Source organism: Rhinolophus hipposideros (assembly GCF_964194185.1).
Source record: "Rhinolophus hipposideros genome assembly, chromosome: 1".
Taxonomy (NCBI): Eukaryota; Metazoa; Chordata; class Mammalia; order Chiroptera; family Rhinolophidae; genus Rhinolophus; species Rhinolophus hipposideros.
This window is the reverse complement of record NC_138047.1, coordinates 50,604,311-50,612,566: the sequence shown is the minus strand read 5'-3', so window position 1 is coordinate 50,612,566 and position 8,256 is coordinate 50,604,311. Positions and strand designations below refer to the sequence as shown.

Sequence of the window (8,256 nt, the reverse complement as noted above, 5' to 3'; positions counted from 1 at the left end):
ACTAATTATGAGTAACTTGCCATCCCTTAAGTGTGGGATTCACAGAGTGACTTCCTTCTAAAGAGTCTGAAAGGGCTTAGGGGTAGGGTACACTGGAATAGTATCTTTACAGTAGAGAAAACTGGCAAATACTACCTCAGCCTGTTAATATCATCAGTGATCAGACATGTTGATAGTAGAGATCCTTGAAATGTAATAAAAATGGCTCTTCACCTCGTTGGGCTTTCTCTCAAAATTCTACAATCATTGTGAAACCATTGGGAAACATCATGTAAACCCAAACTGAAGGAAAATATGCAAAATATCTGACCAGTATGCCTGTTTTGCCAAAGTCATCAAAAACAAGGAAAATCTGAGAAACTGTCATAGTCAAGAGAAAGCTAAATATACATGACTTCTAAATGCAACATGGTATCCTGGGTGAGAACCTTCGGATGATAAAAAAGGACATTAAGGACATTAAGTAATAACTCAAAAAATTCTTAAAATGTATAGACATTAGTTAATAAAATATATCAATATTGGTATATTAGTATGTAAGAAATGTATCATGGTACTGTAGAAGTTTAATAATAGGAGAAAACTGTAATATTCCTGAAATTATTGTTTTTCTGTAAAGGACCAGTTAGTAAATATTTCCAGTTTTACAGATTGTTGTCGGTCATTGTAGCAACAATTCAACTTGGTCACTAGCTTCAAAGCAGCCAAGACAACACATAAACAAATGAACGTGTCACTTTGTTAAAATAAACATTTATTTACAAAAGCAAATGAAAATGCGGATTTGGCCTGAGGGTTGTAGTTTGCTAGCCCCTCCTCTAGATAATAATTTTTCTTCCATTTTTAGAAATGTAGAAATGCCCTCTATTTTTAGAAGACCTAAGAATGCACCAATAGTTATATTTTATCCAGAACTTAGTTGCTCTTTTTTGATTGTCTTTCAGAATATCTACACAGCCATATTGCTGGAAGCAAATGACTTTTTTTTTTTTTTAATTTAAGTATAGTTGGTGTACAATCCTATATTGGTTATATTAGTTTCATGTGTGATCCTACACTTCCAATAACTTACAATGTGATCACCCCACCGATTCTAGTAATCATCTGTCACTGTGTAAACTTATCACAATATTATTGACTATATTCTTCTTCTCCTTTTCACTCATGCCCCACAACCTTCCTTCTGGTAACTATCCCTCTCCTCTCTATTTCCATGAGTTCCTTTTTGTTTTGTTTCTTCTGTTTTGTTTTTAGATTCCACATGTAAGTGAAATTACATGGTATTTGTCTTCCTCTGCCTGACTTATTTTACTTAGCATAATACCTTCTAAATCTCTCCATGTTGTCACATACATCAAACTGAAAAGCTTCTGCACAGTGAAGGAAACTTTTAACAAAGAAAAAAGGCAACCTATGAATGGGAGAACACATTCACCAATAAAACATTTGATAAGGGGTTGATACCCAAAATATATAAGAAATTCATACAACTTAATAACAAAAAATTAATCCAATCGAAAAATAGGCAGAGGACGTGAAAAAACAGTTCTCCAAAAAAGACAGATGGCCAGCAGACACCTGAAAAGATGCTCAACATCACTAATCATCACGGAAATGCAAATCAAAACCACAATGAGATACCATCTCACACAAATCAGAATGGCTATTATCAAAAAGTCAACAAATAACATGTTGGTGAGGATGTGGAAAAAGGGAACCCTTGCGCATTGTTGGTGGGACTCCAAATTGGTGCAGGTCCTGTGGAAAACAGTATGGAAATTTTTCAAAAGACTAAAAAGAGATATACCATACACTCAGCAATTCCACTGGTGTGTATTTATTTGAAGAAAACGAGCACCCAGAAATCTCTCTTCTGGGTATCTACCCCAAAATTTTGAAAACATTTATCTATAAACATATATGTATCCCTATGTTCATTGCAGCATTATTTATGGTGGCCAACATATGGAATCAACCCAAGTGTCCTTTGATAGATAATTGGATGGTTGAAGAAGGTAAAGGGGGTCAAATACATGGTGATGGAAGGAGAACTGACTCCAGGTGGTGAACACACAGCGCAATATATAGATGATGTATTATATTACAGAATTGTACACTTGAAACCTATATAATTTTACTAACCAATATCAACCCCAATAAATTTAATAAAAATTATAAATAAGTAAATAAATACACAAACAAACAGATCCACTTGTAAAATGCAATATTTCTTAAAACATAATTGGTGTGTTCCCACTTCTGCTGCATTGAATGGGCCAAAGATATCATGGCCAAGCCAAAAGTCATTGGGTAGAAAAGTACACTTCTTACACAAGCAAAGTAGAGGACAGGGAATATTTCCAACATTAACAATCAATTCCCATGGTCTTCTCTTACCTTTTTATAGCTTTCCATAATAAGAATTGCTAAAAATATGCAGGAAAAAAATTGCATTATGAAGAGTTCAAGCAAGTCCCAGTTTCACTCTTAACCCCTTGCTGCACCTAAAACTCAGTCAGTTATACATTTTCTTCTTATGAAAATGCTGAATTCATCACATACTGTGTTTCCCCGGAAATAAGACTTAACCAGACCATCAGCTCTAATGCGTCTTTTGGAGCAAAAATCAATATAAGACCCGGTCTTATATTAAACAAGACCCAGCCTTATATTATATTAAATAAGACCAGGTCTTATATTGATTTTTGCTCCAAAAGACGCATTAGAGCTGATGGTCTGGCTAGGTCTTATTTCGGGGGTAGTTTCCCCAAAACTACCAATGCGTTAGTACTTGCATTGAGTCCCCTGATATTCCCAATGTTTGGTCCAAAGTATCAGAACATTTGAGACTGCTGGGCCATGGTAAAAACATCAAATCGATCCACACCTTAAATGTCATCCATAGTACATACCACCAAAGCTATTGTAGTTATGAGGAACTAGAAATCTATGCTTTGTGATACCCTGCCGATAGGTTCAGCCTTGTCAGAGCCAGGAGAGTTTTGTTGAAATACAGAGAGTGCCAAAAAAATGTATACACATTTTAAGAAAGGAAAAAACTATATTAAAATTGTAACATTCAATATATACCTATAACCAAAGATGAATACAAGTCATGTACATACTTATTTTTGGCACCCCTGGTACATGGATGCAATACCCTCCCTCAAAAAATCATAGTCTTGTTCTATGTATAACCCATCTTTAGACTAAAGCATTTATTTTCATTCATTTCAATGTTGATTTGTTTTTATATTCTGTGTGTATAGTCAAACTTATGTATTATGTGTACATGTCTAAATAAACACAGTTTCTGCAAATTTGTAAAATTTATTCCTAAGAAAATATTTACTTATGAAATGTATCTCTACAAAAATATTTAAAATATGTTTCTCCAATCAAATTGACAATGCTTTTTAGAAACATAATTATTAGGGTCTTGTTAGGGTGTTCCCTCTGAAACATGGGATGAGTGCTGGATATCATTAGTTTACCCCTTTAGATTCATTCTCCCCCATTTCCCATCCTGGACTGTGCACTCGGAGGCTGATTTGTATAGGTTACATCAACAGGATTCTGGACCATCCGGTTTCTATTTGGCAGGAGATCTGAGGGAAGAAGAAAAGTGAAGTCATGTTGATTATTTCCCTGGCTCTTTCCCATGAGGTCAAATTAAGTGGACTCCATACTTCAATCAAATTAACTGAAAGGGTTTCATCACTTAAATTCCTTGTTTTCATTATGGCACACTTTCTTTCCTCAGCTATATCTAATGACCCTAAAGCTGTATCTCTCTACAATTTTTCTAGAACATAAATCTCCAATCTCCTGCAAAGGGCAGAAATGGAGGCATACTAGGAGCCTGAAGATGATTTTCTGGTTGAAAGGCATGTGGGGAGGCAAACTAGGAATGCTTTTCTCTTGTTTTTCAGGCTAATCTGTAAAACTATCCAATTGCCTCCAGTTGTTTTGTCTTCCTGTAATTCTGCAGCAATGTGACATTCGGGCTGTTTCTTGATTTCTGCTCTGAAGCAGACTACAAGAAAAAATCTTAATCTAGATTTTCCCATTAAATTCAAAGAAAATATCTGTTTGGGATATTCACAGAAAACAATAATATAAAATATTTACATCTTCATATTTGGTTGAATGAGAAGTTTTAACTTCAAATTCCATTGTTATACAGATTGATCAACTCACAGATTTTAAATTTTTTGCGCTTTTTTAGCATCGTGATTTCAGGATGTAGAGACAAAAAGGAGCCATGTCGTAGAAGTGTTTTGATCATATGGATAATAACAAGAGTCTCAAAGCAGTTTTCCCTGTCTTGAAACAGGCCATTTTACCACAGTCACCACCGTGACTAAGTGGCTAAGAAAGATGACATACAAAGCTGCCTCTGGACGGTACAGGCATAATTTAAGACGCAGAATGTGCTCCTACTTTTCTTGGCTGCATTTCATTTCCCCTCTGCTCCTACCCACGGAGCATGCTCATGCCTGTCTAACTTCCTAACTCTAGGAGTACAGATAAACAACTTTTAAGTGAGGGTTTCTAATTGGAGCACTGGAGCTATGAAACAGCCAACTGTGTTTCACTTTGCTTTTATAATTGAAATCAGAAACAAAAGTAAAAGTAAATGTAAAAAGCCTTCATTTATTATACATACTCATAAGTAATTCCAGATACTTTCTATGGGCTCTTTGTTTCATTCTATTTCCTCCCACAAGCGACAACAAAAGCCTTCCCTTAATGCTTTAATCTTTAAAATAAGAACAGATTTTATACAGCTTAATGATTAATTTCATACAGCTCTACAGAGTTCACCTTTTGCCTTCCTATTGCTTGGTAACAGATTATCTTGTTTGACTGAAACAACAGAGTGAAACTTCCATTAACCAATTACTGTAGAAACAAAATCTGGACGTCCAGCTTCTCAAGACAGGCACCTGGTAAGTGATTTATAAACTGTATTTAAAGTGCCCATATTTTATATAAAACTAAATTCAACAATTGAAAAATCAGAGAATGTGAAATGGAAAGTTCTAGTATGAATGTTTTTCCATAAAATGGAAAATACTTGGGGATTATTACATCCAGATTTCTTATCCTAAAATCACAGGATTATTTTTCATATTTAAAATTGTGTTGAAGTAGGCTGCTCTATTAATTTTAGGTTTATAAAGCTAAAACAATATTAAAGGCTATTAGTCTTTTACCTTCTCAGTATTTCTGTTTAATTCAAAGCAATATTCTTGCATCATCCACCGCTAGGATGAGTTCTTAAAAATTCTAGTGTGTGAATATGAAAATGATATAGTTTTCACTATATCAAAAAAGATATAGTTTTAACAAGTCTGCTTTTGTGTACTTCTCAAGATTCCCAAAGACAATGTATTGTACAGATACTAAATAAGTGCATTTTCCACTGATGACTGCTTTATTTCCTATTTCAAAAATATTTTAACTCTATGGAATGTTTTCACTACAATATATATTCAATCTTTTTAATCATTAAGTCAGAGAACCACTATAGTGTTATGTTCTTCAAATTTCCAGAAACTCTTACTTCCTAAGGTGTTTTGAAATAATATTTGATCTATTTTATTTTTTTTCACATATACCCTCATCTTGTCACTTTAATGAATAACCACTTCAGTATGTTCACTTAAAACATCCCTTAGTCTTTTCCCTTGTGTTTTTTACCAAAGCAATATTTTAAGAACCCTACATCAGTACAGAAATCCCTGATTAATGAAGTCATGTGATATCATTGTTTATCATAGTAATGAAAATATTTAACATTATATTTTAACAACAAATGATAAAGCCTTAATATATTTTAAATCCAAATATTTTAAATTAAAACAACTTTAGTAAGTCAGTATTTAGGCTAACGCTTGTGATTAGTCATTATAAGTTTTTTCCAATGTATAAATACTTCACAATTACTATTTTTTTAAATCTAAATACCGTATTTCCCCGAAAATAAGACCTAGCAGGGCCATCGGTTCTAATGTGTCTTTTGAAGCAAAAATTAATATAAGACCTGGTCTTATTTCACTTTACTATATTTTACTATACTTTACTTATTTTACTTTACTTTATTTTACTATAAAATAAGACCAGGTCTTAATATAATATAATAATATAATGTAATATAATATAATGCCGAGTCTTATATTAATTTTTGCTCCAAAAGACTCATTAGAGCCAATGGCCCATCTATGTCTTATTTTCGGGAAACACGGTATTTTCCACAGACGCATGAAAAGTTATATATTTGAAATGTATAAGCCAATGTCCTGAAAATGTTCCAAAATTATATTTTTATTTACTTATGTTTTTCAATTACAGTTGACATTCAATATTATTTCAGGTGTACAACACAGTGCTTAGACATTTATATAACTTACAAAGTGATTCCCCCATAAGTCTAGTACCCACCTGGCACCATACAATTATTTCAATATTGCTGAGTATATTTCCTATGCTGTACTTTACAACCCCGTGACTATTTTGTAATTACAAATTTGTACTTCATTTCTTCACCTTTCTTCACCCAGTCACCCAAACCTCCTCCCATCCAACAACCATGAGTTTGTTCTTCGTATCTATGAGTTTGTTTGTTTTGTTTGTTCATTTATTTTGTTTTTTAGATTCCACATATAAGTGAAATCATATGGTATTTGTCTTTGACCTATTATTTCACTTAGCATAATATGTCTCTCTGGGTCCATCCATGTTGTTGCAAATGGTAAGACTTCATTCTTTTCATGGCCAAGTAATATTGCATTCTATATATGTACCACTTCCTTATCCATTTTATTATTGATGGACACTTTAGGTTGCTTCCACATCTTAGCTATTGTAAATAATGCTGCAATAAACATAGAGGGGCATATATCTTTTCAGATTAGTGTTTTGGATTTTTTGGATAAATACCCAGAAGTGGGATTGCTGGATCATATACTAGTTTTAATTTTTTGAACACCCTCCATACTGTTTTCCATAGTGGCTAAACCAGTTTGTAATCGAACCAACAGTGCATCGGGTTTTCCATGCTTTTTTCACTTCCTCACTAACATTTGTCATTTGTTGCTTCATTGATGGTAATCATTCTGACAGGTGTGAGGACATTTTATTCTATTTTTTATTTGCATTTCTCTGATGATTAGTGACCTTCAACATCTCTTCATATATCTATTAGCCATGTGTATATCCTCTTTGGAGAAATGTCTATTCAGGTCCTCTGCCCACTTTTTAGTCAGATTTTTTTTTGGGGGGTGTTAAGTTGTATATGAGTTATTTATACATTTTTTATATTAAACCCTATCAGATGTATCACAGGTGAATACTTTCTCCCATTCAGTAGGTTATCTTTTCATTTTGTTGATGGTTTCCTGCCCTTGCAAAAACTTTTTAGAGTGATGTAGTCCCTTTTTTTTAATTTCCCTTGCCTAAAGAGATATATCTAAAATAATATCACTAAGAGCAACGTCAAAGAGTTTACTGCCTATGTTTTCTTCTAGAAGATTTTTGGTTTTTGTTCTTACATGTAAGTCTTTAACCCATTTTGAGTTAATCTTGTAGATGATATAAGAAAGTTTCTAATTTAAATTTTTTGAATGTATCTTTTCAGTTTTCCCAACACCATTTACTAAATAGACTGTCTTTACCTCATTGTATATTTTTGCCTTACTTGTCATAGATTTTTTAAAATTTATTTTTTTTATTTTTAATTACAGTTGACATTCAGTATTATTTTATATTAGTTTCATGTGTACAGCATAGTGGCTAGACATTTATATAATTTACAAAGTGATCTGCCTGATAAGTCTAGTACCCACTTGGCACCATCCATAGCCTGGCATTATACATAGTTATTTCTATATTGTTGACTATATGCCCTAATGCTGTACGTTACATACTCATGACTATTTTGTAACTACTAATTTGTACTTCTTAATCCCTTCAACTTTTTCACCTAGACCCCCAATCCCCTTCCCATCTAGCAACCATCAGTTTGTTCTCTGTATCTATGAGTCTTTTCTATTTTGTTTGTTCATTTATTTTATTCTTTAGATGCCATATATAAGTGAAATTATATGATATTTGTATTTCTCTGTCTGACTTATTTCACTTAACATAATGACCTCTAGGTCCATCCAAGTTTTCACAAACAGTAAGATTTCATTCTTTTTAATGGTTGAGTGATATTCCATAGTATATATGTACCATATCTTTGTCTATCCA

The 8,256-nt window shown here is 33.1% G+C and overlaps 1 protein-coding gene across 1 annotated transcript in view; it reads left to right on the top strand.

Moving 5' to 3' along the window:
• The first annotated feature begins 4,619 nt into the window (after positions 1–4,619).
• Positions 4,620–8,256, top strand: part of LOC308501818 (sulfotransferase 1 family member D1-like) — a 40,519-nt gene continuing 36,882 nt past the window's right edge. The window contains exon 1 of the mRNA XM_081058909.1: positions 4,620–4,952. The gene's annotated coding sequence lies outside the window, so the exon portion shown is untranslated. The remainder of the gene's footprint in view (positions 4,953–8,256) is intronic.